The sequence below is a fragment of the Henckelia pumila genome, chromosome 1 (genome assembly GCF_033568475.1).
Source record: "Henckelia pumila isolate YLH828 chromosome 1, ASM3356847v2, whole genome shotgun sequence".
In the NCBI taxonomy this organism is placed as follows: domain Eukaryota; kingdom Viridiplantae; phylum Streptophyta; class Magnoliopsida; order Lamiales; family Gesneriaceae; genus Henckelia; species Henckelia pumila.
Window position 1 is genome coordinate 10,476,725 of NC_133120.1, and position 17,892 is coordinate 10,494,616.

Here is a 17,892-nt window from a genome sequence, read left to right on the forward strand (position 1 = left end):
GAAAAGATGAAATAGACTAAATCACACGATGTGAACGTGTGATCTGGGTGACGCTGGCCGCTTCAATGGGTTCCAATGTTCCCTACCGGTTAAACTCCCCGAAATTCCATCTTTGGATTGGAATTTGAACGTCTCCGTCTCTTAGAACGAGATGCCTGCTGTAGGTACTGAGACGAGCCTCGTGTGAGCAGGCTGAAGCTCCCGTAACTCTCAGCCGGCCGAAAGTTATGTCTGTTTGAAAGTGCAGCACCTGTTCCTCTGATCCGCAATTCGAGAGACAAAACAATAAAGAATTCATTCACTGTTGGGTGTGATCATACCATCACTAATGCACCGGATTCCATCTGAACTCCGAAGTTAAGCATGCTTGGGCGAGATCAATACTAGGATGGGTGACCCATGGGAAGTCCTCGTGTTGTACCCATTTTTCATTAATTTTTTTTTCTTACTCGTACTTTTTTTTCGTTCGATTTCTCGCTGTCCTATTCCCGAATGTTTCAGTTCAATCAGAGGATAGAAAAGATGCAATAGACTGAATGACACGACGTTAAAGTGCGATCTAGGTGATGCGGGCTGCTTCGATGGGTCCCAACATGCCCTACAGGAAAAACGCCCCGAAAGTCCATTTTCGGGTTGGAGTTTGAGAGTCTTCGTCTCTTTGACTGAGATGCATGCTGCAGGTATCGAGACGAGCTTCGCGTGAGTAGGTTGAAGCTCCCGTAACTCTCAGCCGGTCGAAAGTTATGTCCGTTTTAAAGTGCAACGCCTGTTCCTTCGATCCGCAATTCGAGAGACAAAACAATAAAGAATTCATTCACTGTTGGGTGCGATCATACCAGAACTAATGCACCGGATCTCATCAGAACTCAAAGGTTAAGTTTGTTTGGGCGAGAGCAATACATGGATGGGTGACCCCCTGGGAAGTACTCGTGTTGCACCCATTTTTCATTAATTTCTTTTTTTTTCTTACACGTACTTCTTGTTCTTTTGATTCCTCGCAGTCCTATTCTTGACTCTTTCAGTCCAATCCGCGGATAGAAAAGATGCAATAGACTGAATCACATGACGTGAACGTGCAATCTCGGTGACGTAGGCCGCTTCGGTGGGTCCCAATGTGCCCTACGGGAAAAACTCCCCAAAAGTCCATCTTCGGGTTGGAATTTGAGCGTCTCCGTCTCTTAGACTGAGATGCGCACTGTAGGTATCAAGTCGTGAAGCGCATGTTCCTCCATTTGAAAGTGTAGCGCCTGTTCCTCCGATCCGCAATTCGATAGACAAAACAATAAAGAATTCATTAATTGTTGTGTGTTTGGGCGAGAGCATTACTAGGATGGGTGATCCCCTGGGAAGTACTCGTGTTGCACCCTTTTTTCATTAATTTTTTTTTTCTTACTCGTACTTCTTGTTCTTTAGATTCTTCGCTGTCTTATTCCCGACTCTTTCAGTCGAATCCGCGGATAGAAAAGAAGCAATTGACTGAATCACACGATGTGAACAGGCGATCTGCGTGACGCGGGCCGCTTTAGTGGGTCCCAACATGCCCTATGGGAAAAATGCCCCGAAAGTATTTATCCTGGTTGGAATTTGAGAGTCTTCGTCTCTTATACCGAGATGCGCTCTTTAGGTATCGAGACGAGCTTTGCGTGAGCAGGACGAAGCTCCCATAACTCACAGCCGACCGAAAGTTATGTCTGTTTGAAAGTGCAGTGCTTGTTCCTCCGATCCGCAATTCGAAAGAGAAAACAATAAAAAATTCATTCATTGTTGGTTGCGATTATACCAGCACTAATGCACCGGATCCCATCAGAACTCCAAAGCTAAGCGTTCTTGGGCGAGAGTAGTACTAGGATGGGTGACCGTTGGGAAGTCCTCGTGTTGCACCCCTTTCTTCGTTAATTTCTTTTTTTTTCTTACTCGTACTTCTTGTTCTTTAGATTTCTCGCTGTCTTATTCCCGACTCTATCAGTCCAATCCGGGGATAGAAAAGAAGCAATAGACTGAATCACACGACATGAACGTGCGATCTGGGTTACGCGGGCCGCTCCAGCGGGTCCCAACGTGCCCTACGGGAAAAATGCCCCAAAATTCCATCTCCGGGTTGGAATTTGAGCGTTTCTGTCTCTTAGATCAAGATACGCATTGTAGGTGTCAAGATGAGCTTCTCGTGAGCAGGCTGAAGCTCCCGTAACTCTTAGTCGGCCGAAATTTATGTCCGCTTGAAAGTGCAACGCCTGTTCCTCCGATCCGCAATTCGAGAGACAAAACAATAAATTATTCATTCACTGTTGGGTGCGATCATACTAGCACTAATGCACCGGATCCCATCAGAACTCCGAAGTTAAGCGTTCTTGGGCGAAAACAGTACTAGGATGGGTGACCCCCTAAGAAGTCCTCGTGTTGCACCCCTTTGTCAATAATTTTTTTTTCTTACTCGTACTTCTTTTTCTTTCGATTTCTCGCAGTCCTATTCCCGATTCTTTCTACCCAATCCGCGGATAGAGAAGATGCAATAGACTTTATCACATGATGTGAACATGCGACATGGGTGACGCGGGGAGCTTCGGTGGGTCCCAACATGCCCTACGAGAAAAATGCCCTGAACGTATTTCTCCGAGTTGTAATTTGAGTGTCTTCGTCTCTCATACCGAGATGCGCATTGTAGGTATCGAGACGAGCTTTGCGTGAGTAGGCTGAAGCTCCCATAACTCTCAGCCGGCCGAAATTTATGTCCGTTTGAAAGTGCGGCGCCTGTTACTTCGATCCGCAATTCGAGAGAGAAAACAATAAAGAATTAATTCATTGTTGGTTGCGATCATACCAGCACTAATGCACCAGATCCCATCAAAACTCCGAAGTTAAGAATTCTTGGGCGAGAGCAGTACTAGGATGGGTGACCCCTAGGAAGTCCTCGTGTTGCACCGCTTTTTCATTAATTTTTTTTTTCTTACTCGTACTTCATGTTCTTTTGATTCCTTGTTGTCCTATTTCCAACTCTTTCAGTCCAATCTGCGGATAAAAAAGATGCAATAGACTGAATCACATGACGTGAACGTGCGATCTGGGTGACGTGGGCCGCTTTGATGGATCCCAACGTGCCCTATGGGAAAATCTCCCCGAAAGTTCAATCTTCGGGTTGGAATTTGAGCGTCTCCATCTCTTATACCCGTTTGAAAGTGCAGCGCCTGTTCCTTCGATCCGCAATTCGAGAAACAAAACAATAAAGAATTCATTAACTATTGGGTGCGATCATGCAAGCACTAATGCACCGGATCAAAGAAGAACTCCGAAGTCAAGCGTGCTTGGGTGAGAGCAGTACTATGATGGGTGACCCCTTGGGAAGTCCTCGTGTTGCACCCCTTTTTCATTAATTTTTTTACTTACTCGTACTTCTTGTTCTTTCAATTCCACGCTGTCCTATTCTTGACTCCTTCAGTCCAATCCGCGGATAGAAAAGATGCAATAGACTGAATGACATGACGTGAACGTGTGATCTGGGTGACGCGGGACACTTTGATGGGTCCCAAATTTCCCTAGGGGAAAAACGCCAAAAAATTCCATCTTCAGGTTGGAATTTGAGAGTCTTCGTCTCTTAGACCGAGATGCACGATGTAGGTATCGAGATGAGCTTCACGTGAGCAGGCTGAACCTCCCGTAACTCTCAGCCGGCCAAAAGTTATGTCCGTTTGAAAGTGCAGCGCCTGTTCCTCCGATCCGCAATTTGAGAGACAAAACAATAAAGAATTCATTCGCTGCTGGGTGCGATCATACCAGCACTAATGCACCAGATCCCATCAGAACTCCGAATTTAAGCGTGCTTGGGCGAGAGCAGTACTAGGATGGGTGACCCCCTAGGAAGTCCTCGTGTTGCACCCCTTTTTCATTAATTTTTTACTTACTCGTACTTCTTGTTCTTTCAATTCCACGCTATCCTATTCTTGACTCCTTCAGTCCAATCCGTGGATAGAAAAGATGCAATATACTGAATCACACGATGTGAATGTGCAACATGGGTGATGCGGGCCACTTTGGTGGGTCCCAACGTTCCCTACGGGAATAACGGCCCAAAACTATATCTTCGGGTTGGAATTTAAAATTCTCCGTCTCTTATACCGAGATGCGCGCTGTAGGTATCAAGACGAACTTTGCGTGAGCAGGCTGAAGCTCCCGTAACTCTCAGCCGTTTGAAAGTTATGTCCGTTTGAAAGTGCAGCGCCTGTTCCTCCGATCCAGAATTCGAGAGAGAAAACAATAAGAAGCTCATTAACTGTTGGGTGCGATCATACCAATACTAATGCACAAGATCCCAACAGAACTGCGAAGTTAAGCGTGCTTGGGCGAGAGCAGTACTAAGATGGGTGACCCCCTGGAAAGTCCTCGAGTTGCACCCCTTTTTCATTAATTTTTTTTTCTTACTCGTACTTCTTGTTATTTCTAATCCTCGCTGTCCTATTCCCGACTCTTTCAGTTCAATCCGCGGATAAAAATGATGCAATAGACTGAATGACATGACGTGAACGTTCGATCTGTGTGACGCAAGCAGCTTCGGTGGGTCCCAACTTGCCCTATGGGAAAAACGCTCCGAAAGTCTATCTTTGGGTTGGAATTTGAGAGTCTCCGTCTCTTAGATCGAGTTGAGCGCTGTAGGTATCGAGACAAGCTTCGCGTGAGTAGGTTGAATCTCCCGTAACTCTCATCTGGCCGAAAGTTATGTCCGTTTGAAAGTGCAGCGCCTGTTCTTCCGATCCGCATTTCAAGAGACAATACAATAAAGAATTCCTTAACTGTTGGGTGCGATCATACCAGCATTAATGCACAGGATCCCATAAGAACTGCGAAGTTAAGCGTGCCTGTGCGAGAGCAGTTTTAGGATGGGTGACCCCCTCGAAATTCCTTGTGTTGCACCTTTTTTCATTAATTTCTTTTTTTTCTTACTCGTACTTCTTGTTTTTCGATTTCTCGCTGTCCTATTCCCGACTCTTTCAGTCCAATCCGCGGATAGAAAAGATGCAATAGACTGAATGACACGACGTGAATGTGTGATCTGGGTGACGCGGGCCGCTTCGGTGGGTCCTAACTTGCCCTACGGGAAAAACGCCTCGAAAGTACATCTTCGGGTTGGAATTTGAGAGTCTTCATCTCTTAAACCGAGATGCGCGCTGTAGATATCGAGATGAGCTTCGCGTGAGCAGGCTGAACCTCCCGTAACTCTCAGCCGACCGAAAGTTATGTCCGTTTGAAAGTGCAGCGCCTGTTCCTCCGATCAGCAATTTGAGAGACAAAACAATAAAGAATTCATTCACTATTGGGTGCGATCATACCAGCACTAATGCACCAGGTCCCATCAGAACTCCTAAGTTAAGCGTGCTTGGTTGAGGGCAATTCTAAGACGAGTGACCCCCTAGGAAATCCTCGTGTTGCACCCCTTTTCCATTAATTTTTTTTCTTACTCGTACTTCTTGTTCTTTTGATTCCTCGCTGTCCTATTCCCGACTCTTTCAGTCCAATCCACGAATAGAAAAAATGCAATAGACTGAATCAAACGACGTGAACGTGCGGCATGGGTGACGCGGGCTGCTTCGGTGGGTCCCAATGTGCCCTACAGGAATAACGCCGCGAAAGTCTATCACCGGGTTGGAATTTGAGAGTCTCCGTCATTTATACCGAGATGCGCGGTGTATGTATCGAGACGAGCTTTGCGTGAGCAGGTTGAAGTTCCCATAACTCTCAGCCGGCCGAAAGTTATGTCCGTTTGAAAGTGCTGCGCCTGTTCCTCTGATCCGTAATTCGAGAAACAAAATTATAAAGAATTCATTAACTGTTGGGTTCGATAATAACAACACTAATGCACAGGATCCCAACAGAACTCCGAAGTTAAGCTTGCTTGGGCGAGAGCAGTACTAGGATGGGTGACCCCCTGGAAAGTCCTCGTGTTGTACCCCTTTTTCATTAATTTAATTTTTTTCTTACTCGTACTTATTGTTCTTTTGATTCCTCGCTGTCCTATTCCCGACTCTTTCAGTCCAATCTGCGGATAGAAAAGATTGAATAGACTGAATGACACGACGTGAACGAGTGATCTGGGTGACACGGGCCGCTTTAGTGGGTCCCAAATTTCCCTACAGGAAAAACACCACCAAAGTACATCTTCAGGTTGGAATTTGAGAGTCTCCGTCTCTTGAACTGAGTTGCACGCTGTAGGCATTGAGACAAGCTTTGCGTGAGCAGGCTGAACCTCACGTAACTCTCAGCCGGCCGAAAGTTATGTCCGTTTGAAAGTGCAGCGCCTGTTCATCCGATTCGCAATTCGAGAGACAAAACAGTAAAGAATTCATTCACTGTTGGGTGCGATCATGCCAGCACTAATGCACCAAATCCCATCAGAACTCCGAAGTTAAGTGTTCTTGGGCAAGAGCAGTACTAGGATGGGTGACCCCCTAGGAAGTCCTCGTGTTGCACCCCTTTTTCATTAATTTTTTTACTTACTCAGACTTCTTGTTCTTTAAATTCCACGATGTCCTATTTCCGACTCTTTCAGTCCGATCCTCGGATAGAAAAGATGCAATATACTGAATGACACGACATAAACGTGCGATTTGGGTGATGTGGGCCGCTTCGATGGGTCCCAACATGCCCTACGGGAAAAACGCCGCAAAATTACATCTTTGGGTTGGAATTTGAGAGTCTCCGTCTCTTGGACCGAGATGCGTGTTGTAGGTATCGAGACGAGCTTCGCGTGAGCAGGCTGAAGCTCCCATAATATGTCCATTTGAAAGTGCAGCGCCTGTTCCTCCGAACCGCAATTCAAGAAACAAAATATTAAAGAATTCATTAACTGTAGGGTGCGATCATACCAACATTAATGTACAGGATCCCATAAGAACTTCGAATTTAAGCGTGCTTGAGCGAGAGCAGTTCTAGGATGGGTGACCCCGAGGGAAGTCCTTGTGTTGCTCACCTTTTTCATTAATTTTTTTTCTTACTCGTACTTTTTGTTTCTCGATTCCTCGCTGTCCTATTTTCAACTCTTTCAGTCCAATCCGCGGATAGAAAATATGCAGTATCCTGAATGACATTACATGAACGTGCGATCTGGGTGAGTCGGGCCTCTTTGGTTCCCAACATGCCCTACGGGAAAAACGCCCCAAAAGTCCTTCTTCGGGTTGGAATTTGAGAGTCTCCGTCTCTTAGACCAAGATGTGCGCTGTAGGTATCGAGATGAGCTTCGCGTGAGAAGGCTGAACCTCCCGTAACTCTCAGCCGTCAGAACTCCGAAGTTAAGCATCCTTGGGCGAGAGTAGTACTAGGATGGGTGACCCCTGTGAAGTCATCGTGTTGCATCACTTTTTCATTAATTTCTTTTTTTTTCTTACTCGTAGTTATTGTTCTTTCTATTCCTCGCTGTCCTATTCCCGACTTTTTCAGTCCAATCCGCTTATAGAAAAGATGCAATAGACTGAATCAGACGACGTGAACGTGTGTTCTGGGTGACGCTGGCCGCTTCGATGGGTCCCAACATGCCCTACGGGAAAAACGCCCCAAAAGTTCAATCTTTGGTCTGGAATTTGAGCGTCTCCGTCTCTTCGACCGAGATGTGCGATGTAGGTATCGATACGAGCTATGCGTGAGTAGGCTGAAGCTCCCGTAACTCTCAACCGGCTGAAAGATATGTCCGTTTGAAAGTGCAGCGCCTGTTCCTCCGATACGCAATTTGAGAGACAAAATAATAAAGAATTCATTCACTGTAGGGTGCGATCATACTAGCACTAATGCACAGGATCCCAAGAGAACTCCGAAGATAAGCGTGCTTGGGAGAGAGCAGTACTAGGATGGGTGACCCCCTAGGAAGTCCTCGCGTTGCTCCCCTTTTTAATTAATTTCTTTTTTTTCTTACTCGTACTTCTTGTTTTTTCGATTTCTCGTTGTTTTATTCCCGACTCTTTCAGTCCAATTCGCGGATAGAAAAAATTCAATAAACAGAATGACACGATGTGAACGTGCGATCTGGGTGACGTGGGCCGCTTCGGTGGGTTCCAACTTTCTCTACTGGAAAAAAGCCCCGAAAGTTCATCTTCGGGTTGTAATTTGAGAGTCTCCATCCCTTAGATCGAGATGCGCGCCGTAGGTATCGAGACGAGATTCGCATGAGCAGGACGAAGCTCCCGTAACTCTCAGCTGGCCGAAAGTTATGTCCGTTTGAAAGTGCAGCGCCTGTTCCTCTGATCAGCAATTTGAGAGACAAAACAATAAAGAATTCATTCAATATTGGTTGCAATCATACAAGCACTAATGCACCAGATCCCATCAAAACTTCAAGGTTAAACGTGCTTGGGCGAGAGCATTATTAGGATGGGTGACCCCCTGGGAACTTCTCTTGTTGCTCCCCTTTTTTCATTAATTACTTTTTTTTTCTTACTTGTACTTCTTGTTTTTCGATTGTTTGTTTTCTTAATCCCGACTCTTTCCGTCCAATCCGCAGATAGAAAAAGATGAAATAGACTGAATGACACAACGTAAATGTGCGATCTGGGTGTCGCGGGCTGCTTCGGTGGGTCCCAACTTGCCCTACGGGAAAAACGCACCAAAAGTCCATCTTCGGGTTGGAATTTGAGAGTCTCCATTTCTTAGACCGAGATGCACGCTGTAGGTATCGAGACGAGATTCGCGTGAGCAGCCTGAACCTCCCGTAACTCTCAGGAGGCCGAACGTTATGTTCGTTTGAAAGTGCAACGCCTGTTCCTCCGATCCGCAATTCGAGAGACAAAACAATAAAGAATTCATTCACTGTTTGTTGGGATCATACCAGCACAAATGCACCGGATCCCATCAGAACTCCGAAGTTAAGTGTGCTTGGGCGAGATCAGTATTAGGATGGGTGACACCCTGGGAAGTCCTCTATTTCAACCTTTTTTCATTAATTTCTTTTTTTTTTACTCGTGTACTTCTTGTTCTTTCGATTCCTCGCTGCCCTATTATCGAAGCTTTTAGTCCAATCCGCGGATAGAAAAGATGCAATAGACAGAATGACACGACGTGAACGTGCGATCTGGGTGAAGCGGGCCGCTTTGGTGGGTCCCAACTTGCCCAACGGGAATAACGCCCCGAAAGTCTATCTTCGGGTAGCAATTTGAGAGTCTCCGTCTCTTATACCGAGATGCGTGCTGTAGGCATCGAGACGAGGTTTGCGTGAGCAAGCTGATGCTCCTGTAACTCTCAGCCGGCCGAAAGTTATGTCCAATTGAAAGTGCAGCGCCTGTTCTTCCGACCCGCAATTCGAGAGATATAACAATAAAGAATTCATTAACTGTTGGGTGCGATCATACAAGAACAAATTCACCGGATCCCATCAAAACCCCAAAGTTAAGCGTGCTCGGGCGAGAGCATTACTAGGATGGATGACCCCCTGGGAAGTCCTCGTGTTGCACCCATTTTTCATTAATATTTTTTTCTTACTCGTACTTCTTGTTCTTTCGATTTCTTGCTGTCCTATTCCCGACTCTTTCAGTCCAACCCGCGAATAGAAAAGATAAAATATACTGAATCACACGACGTGAACGTGCGATCTAAGTGACGCGGGCCACTTCGGTGGGTCCCAACGTACCCTACGAGAAAAATGCCCCGAAAGTTCATCTCTGGGTTGGAATTTGAGCGTCTCTGTCTCTGTAGGTATCGAGATGAGCTTCGCATGAGCAGGCTGAAGATCCCGTAACTCTTAGCCGGACAAAATTTATGTCCGTTTGAAAGTGCAACGCCTATTCCTCTGACCCGCAATTCGAGAGAAAAACCAATAAAGAATTCATTCACTATTGGGTTCGATCATACCAGCACTAATGCACCGGATCCCATCAGAACTCCGAAGTTAAGCATGCTTGGGCGAGAGCAGTATTAGGATGGTTAACCCCCTGGGAAGTCCTCTGTTGCAACCCTTTTTCATTAATTTTTTTTTCTTACTTATACTTCTTATTCTTTCGATTCCTCGCTGTCCTATTCCCGACTCTTTCAGTCCAATCCGCGGATAGAAAAGATGCAATAAACTGAATGACACAACGTGAATGTGCGATCTCGGTGGCGCAGGCCGCTTCGTGGGTCCCAACTTTCTTTACGGGAAAAACTACACAAAAGTCCATCTTCGGGTTGGAATTTGAGAGTCCCCGTATCTTAGAACGAGATGCACGTTATAAGTATCGAGACGAGCTTCGCGTGAGCAGGCTGAACCTCCCATAACTCTCAGCCGGCCGAAAGTTATGTCCGTTTGAAAGTGCAGCGCCTGTTCCTCCGATCTGCAATTCGAGAGACAAAACAATAAAAAATTCATTCACTATTGGGTGCGATCATATCAGCACTAATGCACCGGATCCCATCAGAACTCCAAAGTTAAGCGTGTTTGGGCGAGAGCAGTAATAGGATGGGTGACCCCCTATGAAGTCCTTGTGTTGCACCCCTTTTTCATTAATTTTTTTTTCTTACACGTACTTCTTGTTTTTTTTTATTCCTCGCTGTCCTGTTCCCGAATCTTTCAGTCCAATCCTCGGATAGAAAAGATGCAATAGAATGAATCACACGACGTTAACGTGCGACATGGGTGACGCGGGCCGCTTCGGTGGGTCCCAATGTGCCCTACGGGAAAAAAGCCCCGAAAGTCTATCTTCGGGTTGGAATTTGAGAGTCTCCGTCTTTTATACCGAGTTGCACGCTGTAGGTATCGAGGCGAGCTTTGCGTGAGCAGGCTGAAGCTCCCGTAACTCTCAGCCGGCCGAAAGTTATGTCCATTTGAAAGTGCAGCGCCTGTTCCTTTGATCCGCAATTCGAGAGACAAAACAATAAAGAATTCATTAACTATTGGGTGCGATCGTACCCGCACTAATGCATCGGATCCCATCAAAACTATGAAGTTAAGCGTGCTTGGACGAGAGTAGTACTAGGATGGATGACCCCCTAGGAAGTCCTCGTGTTGCACCCCTTTTTCATTAATTTCTTTTTTTTTCTTACTCGTACTTCTTGTGCTTTCGATTCCTCGCTGTCGTATTCCCGACTATTTTAGTCCGAATCTTTGGATAGAAAAGATGCAATAGACTGAATCACACGACATGAACGTGCGATCTGGGTGATACGGGCCGTTTCGGTGGGTCCCAACGTGACCTAAGGGAAAAACGCCTCGAAAGTCCATCTCCGGGCTGGAATTTGAGCATCTCCGTCTCTATAGGTAACGAGACAAGCGTCGCGTGAGCAGGCTGAAGCTCCCGTAACTCTCAGTCGGTCGAAAGTTATGTCTGTTTGAAAGTGCAACCGCCTGTTCCTCCGATCCGCAATTCGAGAGATAAAACAATAAAGAATTCATTCACTGTTGGGTGCGATCATACCAGCACTAATGTATCGTATCCCATCAGATCTCCAAAGTTAAGCGTGCTTGGGCGAGATCAGTGTTATAATGGGTGACCCCTGGGAAGTCCTGTAGTGACCCTGCATGGAATCACCTACTAACTGGCAACTAATAGCATGCATTAAACTTAATACAACAATATATGGAACAGAGTAAAACGTGCGGAAACATAATCCATAATTTACATATCAGCTTAGTAAATAATCCAGGCTTAATACTGTAGTGATACAACCAAATCGAAAACTTAAACATTATACAGCTATATCAATCCTGTATAATAAAATCCTCAAGGCTCCTGCTCCCTAGTCCTGCCTTGAACTACCAGCTCCGTCCATCCTGCGACCTGCCCCATGAAATAGGGTGTGCAAGATAACAACTAGGACGTGAGTGCTAACGCCCAGTACATAGACATGAGTAAACATATGTATATAATGCATGCAACATGATGACTGGTACAGGGTCATCTGAAAAGTCATGCTCAGAACCGGCGCCACATGAGTGCTGCCACCGCACGGATCAACCTCTGGGTGCAACCACACTCGTCTAGTACACCAGAGTAGACAGACATAAATGCCCCCTCCGTCGCGGTACTCTCAGTGACAGACTATCGAGTATAGAGCTGAGCGGCTCTATAGTCAGGTATAACAAGGTATAGGCTCAACGTGTATATGCACATGACATATGAATATAGAAAGCGGTAAATCATATCTCATGTCATATAATAATTCCAAATAAATGCAACATATAAACATGTATACTCGCTGGCAATCTCAGTCAATGTGTACGTACCTCTAGGCTAGTTCAAGTATAGTAAGATCCTAGGTTCCAAGCCTATATTCAAAAGTTCACCGTATCACTACATAAATTCTATAAGCCTTAACTAAGCTAATAAGTACTCTCAAAACTTAAATAGATTCCCGGACCATACCTTCGTCCGTAGTTAGCCCTTTGGAGTCGCTAGTCCCGGATGACTATAACCACACCTTGGTTATTCCAGAACCTCTATTATAACCGATAGGGCCCTCAAGTGTATATCTCACACTATATAACTGAAGAAAGAAACTCGGGAATTCGTAATTCAGAAATAAATCTGAGAAGCCCTATTTATAGGCAAAATTCCCGGCCAGGATCGGAACTTTCGATCTGGGTTCGGAGCTTCCGATCCGGCCCAAACTCAAAAGCCCATATTCTCTTCCGAAGTCCAATATTACTCCGAAATTGATTAATTACCAACCCTTAATCATGTTTAACATATTATTATCTTAAAATGGTCTCTGGGTTACTACATTCTCCCCACCTTTAGATATTTCGTCCGCGAAATAACATTTAAAAACAAATTAAGATAACAATATGAAACATCAAACCATGTTTTATTACAACAACTGAAATTACATCTTACATGGTAAATCAAAAGTATAAAGCAAACAACTCAGGATATTCTGCTTGCATACGACTTTCAGTTTCCCAAGTTGCTTCTTCAACGCCTCGGCGTTGCCACTGTACCATCACAAGTGGTATAGTCTTGTTCCGAAGAATTTTCTCCATCCTGTCTAGGATACGAATTGGTTGTTCAACAAAAGACAGATCTGACTCTAGCTGAATATCAGTGGACTGAATCACATGAGATTCATCAGCTATATACTGTCGAAGCAACGACAAATGAAAAACGTTATGTATACTGGAAAGATTTGGCGGTAAAGCCAAACGATATGCAACATCTCCGATCTTCTCCAGTATCTGGAAAGGCCCAATGAAACGAGGAGACAACTTGCCTTTCACGCCGAATCTCATCACCTTTCTAAAAGGTGATACTCGGAGAAACACATATTTACCAGGCTCAAACTGAAGTGGCCTGCGGTGAATATTAGCATAACTGGCTTGTCTATCTTGAGCAACTTTGATCCTATGCTTGATCAAATCTACCTTGTCTACAATCTTCTACACTAATTCAGGACCCTCGACTTGTCGTTCCCCGACTTCATCCCAGAATAACGGAGTACGACACCGTCGACCGTACAATGCCTCGAAAGGTGCCATAGCAATACTATGATGATAACTTTTATTGTAGGCAAATTCGATCAAAGGTAACTGATTCTGCCAAGATAAGCCAAAATCCATGACAGAAGAACGTAGCATATCCTCCAGCGTACGAATCGTCCGCTCTGACTGCCCATCAGTCTCCGGATGATATGAAGTGCTCAAACTCAGAGTGGTACCCAATGCCTCCTGAAAACTACCCCAAAATCGTGAGATAAATCGCGGGTCTCTATCACTGACTATGCTCACTGGAATCCCATGTAATCGCACTATCTCCTGGATATATAAGCGTGCCATGCGATCATAAGAATACTCCCGGTTATAAGGAATAAAGTGTTCTGATTTTGTCAAATGGTCAACGACAACCCAGATAGCATCACACTGACGTGACGTCATAGGCAAGTGGGTAACAAAGTCCATAGTCACATGCTCCCACTTCCATTCGGGAATCTCAAGATTCTGCAGTAATCCACCTGGTCGTTGATGTTCAGCCTTGACCTGTTGACAAACCAAACATCTCGAAACAAATTGATACACACTCCTCTTCATCCCTTTCCACCAGAATCTAGTTCGCAAATCCTTATACATTTTCATGCTTCCAGGATGGACTAATAAGCGACTCCTATGAGCTTGAGAAAGAATATCATTCCTGAGCTCCGCATCATTAGGTACAACCACTCGATTAGATAGGCACAATAAATCATCTGCCTGAAAATGGAATCTAGATGTATTAACTCTATTGTCTAGACGTGCCAAATGCTGAGTCTTAACATCAGATATATGAGCATCTCTGATCCGAGAATACAATGCTGGCTCAGATAGAATAGTATACAATCGAATTCCATTCCTCCCTTTCATGTGCTTGAGCGTAAAACTCAATGAACAGCACTCTTGAATCATATGAGATACTTCACTAGTCTGAAGTGCAGAAAGTCTCACCTGCCGACTCAAGGCATCAGCAGTAAGATTAACAGAACGTGGATGATATTTGATTTCACAATCATAATCCTTCAGAAGATCCATCCAGCGTCTCTGTCGCATATTCAACTCCGCCTGAGTGAATAAATACTTCAAACTCTTGTGATCCGTGAATATCTCAAATTTCTCGCCATAAAGATAATGCCTCCAAATCTTGAGCGCAAATACAATGGCGTCTAACTCGAGATCATGCACTGGATAATTACTCTCATGCGTCTTAAACTGTCGAGAAGCATAGGCAATAACATGTCCATGCTGTGTCAACACATCCTAACCCCTGACCAGAGGCATCAGTATAGACAACATAACCTCCTGATCCAGAAGGTAGAGCTAGCACAGGTGCAGTAGTAATACGTCTACGCAGCTCGTGAAATGACTCCTCACAATCCGAGGACCAAATGAAGGCAACATCTTTCCATGTAAGCTGAGTCAAAGGCCTTTCCAACTGTGCAAAATTCTCGATGAACCGACGGTAATATCCCGCTAGACCCAAGAAACTACGAATCTCAGCAACCGTCGTCGGTCGAGACCAGTTCAGCACTGCCTCTATCTTACTAGGATCAATAGATATCCCTTCATTAGAAATCACATGACCGAGAAACACAACCCGATCAAGCCAAAATTCACACTTGCTCAACTTTGCATATAACTGCTTATCTCGTAACGTCTGTAAAACAATCCTTAGATGTTGTGCATGCTCATCCTTGTCATGAGAATAGACAAGAATATCATCAATGAAGACGATGACAAATCTATCCAGATACTCTCGAAATATCTGATTCATCAGATTCATGAAGACTGCCGGTGCATTCATCAAACCGAATGGCATCACCAGAAATTCATAATGCTCGTATCTGGTTCTGAAGGTAGTCGTAGATATATCTGAGTCTCGTACCCGCATCTGGTGGTATCCAGATCTCATATCTATCTTTGAGTAAACAGAAGTACCCTGTAGTTGATCGAACAGATCATCAATCCGCGGCAAAGGATACTTATTCTTGATGGTGACACGATTCAACTGCCTGTAATCAATACATAATCGCATCGATCCATCCTTTTTCTTGACAAATAAAACAGGTGCTCCCCACGGAGAAACACTCGGATGAATATATCCCTTATCAAGCAGATCTTGTAACTGCTGTTTCAATTCCCTCATCTCTGACAGTGCCAGACGATAAGGTGCTCGGGATATAGGCGTAGTTCCTGGTATTAGATCAATACCAAATTCAACCTCTCGCACCGGAGGAAAACCAGGAATCTCATCAGGGAATACATCAGGAAACTCGCTGACAACCGGTAACTGATCAATACCCGTACTACTCGTGGACATATCAACTGAATAGATGAGGTAGCCCTCCCCACCTGACTCCAAGACATGACATGCCTTCAGAGCCGAAACAAGTGGCATCGGAGGTCGCGCAACCTCACTATAAAAATACCAGCTATCACCCTCATCCGGATGAAACTGTACCAGACGCTGATAACAATCCACAGTAGCATGATACAAAGTCAGCATATCTATTCCCAAGATACAGTCAAAACCTGCCATCGCTAATATCATCAAATTAGCTACTATCACATTACCCTCAAACTCCAGAAGGCAACCCATCACTAGACGCTTAGTTACTATCTCTTGCTCCAACGGAGTAGATACAACTAAATCCATATCTAATGATACATAAGGTAATCTATGTCTCTTAACAAAGCGACTAGAAATAAAAAAATGCGATGCTCCAGTATCAATTAATACAAATGCAGGAATACCACATAACAGAAAGGTACCTGCCAACATGCGATCGCTTCCCTCTGTAGCCTGCTCCTGAGACGGAGCAAACACCTGCCCTTGAGTTTGTGGACGATAACCAGAAGAACTCTGTGGTGCTGGCTGCTGACGTGGAACAATAGAAGCCTGAGATCCAACCTGTGATCCCGATCCACTAGCAGAACTCATGTGCTGAGGACAATCTCTCCGCAGATGTCCCTGCTGACCGCAAATATAACAAGCACCAGTAGCTCTCCGACATAAAGCTGCAGGATGCTTCCCTCCACAATGGCTACAAAACTCCTCCTTCTTCTTCTTCTTCCCAAAACGAAACATACCTCGTGAACCACGAGATCCAGATGAAGTAGTAGGAGTAGAAGAAGATGTAGGTCCAGATTGCACAACAGATTGAGCTCGAGCCTCAAAAGATCCACTATGCTGTGCTGACATCATCAACTGTGCACGCCTGTTGCTAGTCTCCACAAGACGGCAACGGTTCACCAAAGTCTCAAAAGATACCGGGTCATCACAGACGACAACCTGAGAGTAGATATGTTGGTTCAAACCTTGTAGAAAGATATCATACTTCGATGCATCACTCTCATTGATATGAGGACTGAAAGGTAGCAGATCAAGAAATCGTTGCTGATATTGATCAATAGTCATTGATCCTTGCCTCAGAGTAAGCAACTCCATAGATCGTGCTTGGCGAACAGCCGGAGGAAAATATAATTTCTAGAACTCCCGACAGAAATCCCCCAAGTCACCTGTCCTCTCTCAGTACGTGCCTGAGCAGCCTTGGCATCCAACCAAAAACGTGCTCGATCCTCTAGAACGAATTCTAGAACTTCCAATTTCTGATCCTCAGTACAATCGAAAGCACGAAAAGTACTCTCGAGTTTAGACATCCAACTTCTAGCTTGTTCAGGATTCTCGCCTCCCACCAAGGGTTTCGGTCCTACTTGCATGAACTTATTAATAGAGTAGCGACGTCTACCCTCATGATGACGATGTTGATCATCATGATGGAGGTGATGACGATGATGATGACCACCTCCCTGACCAATACTACCGTGACTCTCGTCAGCCATATCCTGAAAAGAATTGCACATTAAAATCCCAAATGCGCAAGAATTACTCAAGACTAAACTAAATCTCAAGTACTAATCCCAAAATCTAAGCATGCTCTGATACCAAAAATGTAGTGACCCTGCATGGAATCACCTACTAACTGGCAACTAATAGCATGCATTAAACTTAATACAACAATATATGGAACAGAGTAAAACGTGCGGAAACATAATCCATAATTTACATATCAGCTTAGTAAATAATCCAGGCTTAATACTGTAGTGATACAACCAAATCGAAAACTTAAACATTATACAGCTATATCAATCCTGTATAATAAAATCCTCAAGGCTCCTGCTCCCTAGTCCTGCCTTGAACTACCAGCTCCGTCCATCCTGCGACCTGCCCCATGAAATAGGGTGTGCAAGATAACAACTAGGACGTGAGTGCTAACGCCCAGTACATAGACATGAGTAAACATATGTATATAATGCATGCAACATGATGACTGGTACAGGGTCATCTGAAAAGTCATGCTCAGAACCGGCGCCACATGAGTGCTGCCACCGCACGGATCAACCTCTGGGTGCAACCACACTCGTCTAGTACACCAGAGTAGACAGACATAAATGCCCCCTCCGTCGCGGTACTCTCAGTGACAGACTAT

General features: G+C 44.9%; 6 non-coding genes and 14 pseudogenes across 6 annotated transcripts; all 20 read left to right on the plus strand.

Moving 5' to 3' along the window:
- Positions 1–306: 306 nt before the first annotated feature.
- LOC140876631 (5S ribosomal RNA) lies at positions 307–424 on the plus strand (annotated as a pseudogene).
- A 398-nt stretch (positions 425–822) lies between these two features.
- On the plus strand, positions 823–941 carry LOC140876675 (5S ribosomal RNA; annotated as a pseudogene).
- Positions 942–1,766: 825 nt separating this feature from the next.
- On the plus strand, positions 1,767–1,884 carry LOC140876875 (5S ribosomal RNA). The gene has a single exon (XR_012149106.1). It is a non-coding gene; the product is annotated as a 5S ribosomal RNA (ribosomal RNA).
- Positions 1,885–2,287: 403 nt separating this feature from the next.
- Positions 2,288–2,406, plus strand: LOC140876699 (5S ribosomal RNA). Its single transcript, XR_012148938.1, has one exon. It is a non-coding gene; the product is annotated as a 5S ribosomal RNA (ribosomal RNA).
- Positions 2,407–2,804: 398 nt separating this feature from the next.
- Positions 2,805–2,922, plus strand: LOC140876638 (5S ribosomal RNA; annotated as a pseudogene).
- Positions 2,923–3,238: 316 nt separating this feature from the next.
- LOC140876641 (5S ribosomal RNA) lies at positions 3,239–3,357 on the plus strand (annotated as a pseudogene).
- Positions 3,358–3,754: 397 nt separating this feature from the next.
- On the plus strand, positions 3,755–3,873 carry LOC140876564 (5S ribosomal RNA). The gene has a single exon (XR_012148868.1). It is a non-coding gene; the product is annotated as a 5S ribosomal RNA (ribosomal RNA).
- A 396-nt stretch (positions 3,874–4,269) lies between these two features.
- LOC140876652 (5S ribosomal RNA) lies at positions 4,270–4,388 on the plus strand (annotated as a pseudogene).
- Positions 4,389–4,786: 398 nt separating this feature from the next.
- On the plus strand, positions 4,787–4,905 carry LOC140876669 (5S ribosomal RNA; annotated as a pseudogene).
- Positions 4,906–5,304: 399 nt separating this feature from the next.
- On the plus strand, positions 5,305–5,423 carry LOC140876674 (5S ribosomal RNA; annotated as a pseudogene).
- A 397-nt stretch (positions 5,424–5,820) lies between these two features.
- On the plus strand, positions 5,821–5,939 carry LOC140876656 (5S ribosomal RNA; annotated as a pseudogene).
- Positions 5,940–6,340: 401 nt separating this feature from the next.
- On the plus strand, positions 6,341–6,459 carry LOC140876585 (5S ribosomal RNA). The gene has a single exon (XR_012148888.1). It is a non-coding gene; the product is annotated as a 5S ribosomal RNA (ribosomal RNA).
- Positions 6,460–6,837: 378 nt separating this feature from the next.
- LOC140876686 (5S ribosomal RNA) lies at positions 6,838–6,956 on the plus strand (annotated as a pseudogene).
- A 788-nt stretch (positions 6,957–7,744) lies between these two features.
- Positions 7,745–7,863, plus strand: LOC140876645 (5S ribosomal RNA; annotated as a pseudogene).
- A 401-nt stretch (positions 7,864–8,264) lies between these two features.
- Positions 8,265–8,383, plus strand: LOC140876692 (5S ribosomal RNA; annotated as a pseudogene).
- A 403-nt stretch (positions 8,384–8,786) lies between these two features.
- Positions 8,787–8,904, plus strand: LOC140876619 (5S ribosomal RNA). Its single transcript, XR_012148922.1, has one exon. It is a non-coding gene; the product is annotated as a 5S ribosomal RNA (ribosomal RNA).
- A 402-nt stretch (positions 8,905–9,306) lies between these two features.
- On the plus strand, positions 9,307–9,425 carry LOC140876671 (5S ribosomal RNA; annotated as a pseudogene).
- Positions 9,426–9,805: 380 nt separating this feature from the next.
- On the plus strand, positions 9,806–9,923 carry LOC140876648 (5S ribosomal RNA; annotated as a pseudogene).
- Positions 9,924–10,320: 397 nt separating this feature from the next.
- LOC140876536 (5S ribosomal RNA) lies at positions 10,321–10,439 on the plus strand. Its single transcript, XR_012148841.1, has one exon. It is a non-coding gene; the product is annotated as a 5S ribosomal RNA (ribosomal RNA).
- Positions 10,440–10,838: 399 nt separating this feature from the next.
- LOC140876626 (5S ribosomal RNA) lies at positions 10,839–10,957 on the plus strand (annotated as a pseudogene).
- Positions 10,958–17,892: the final 6,935 nt, after the last annotated feature.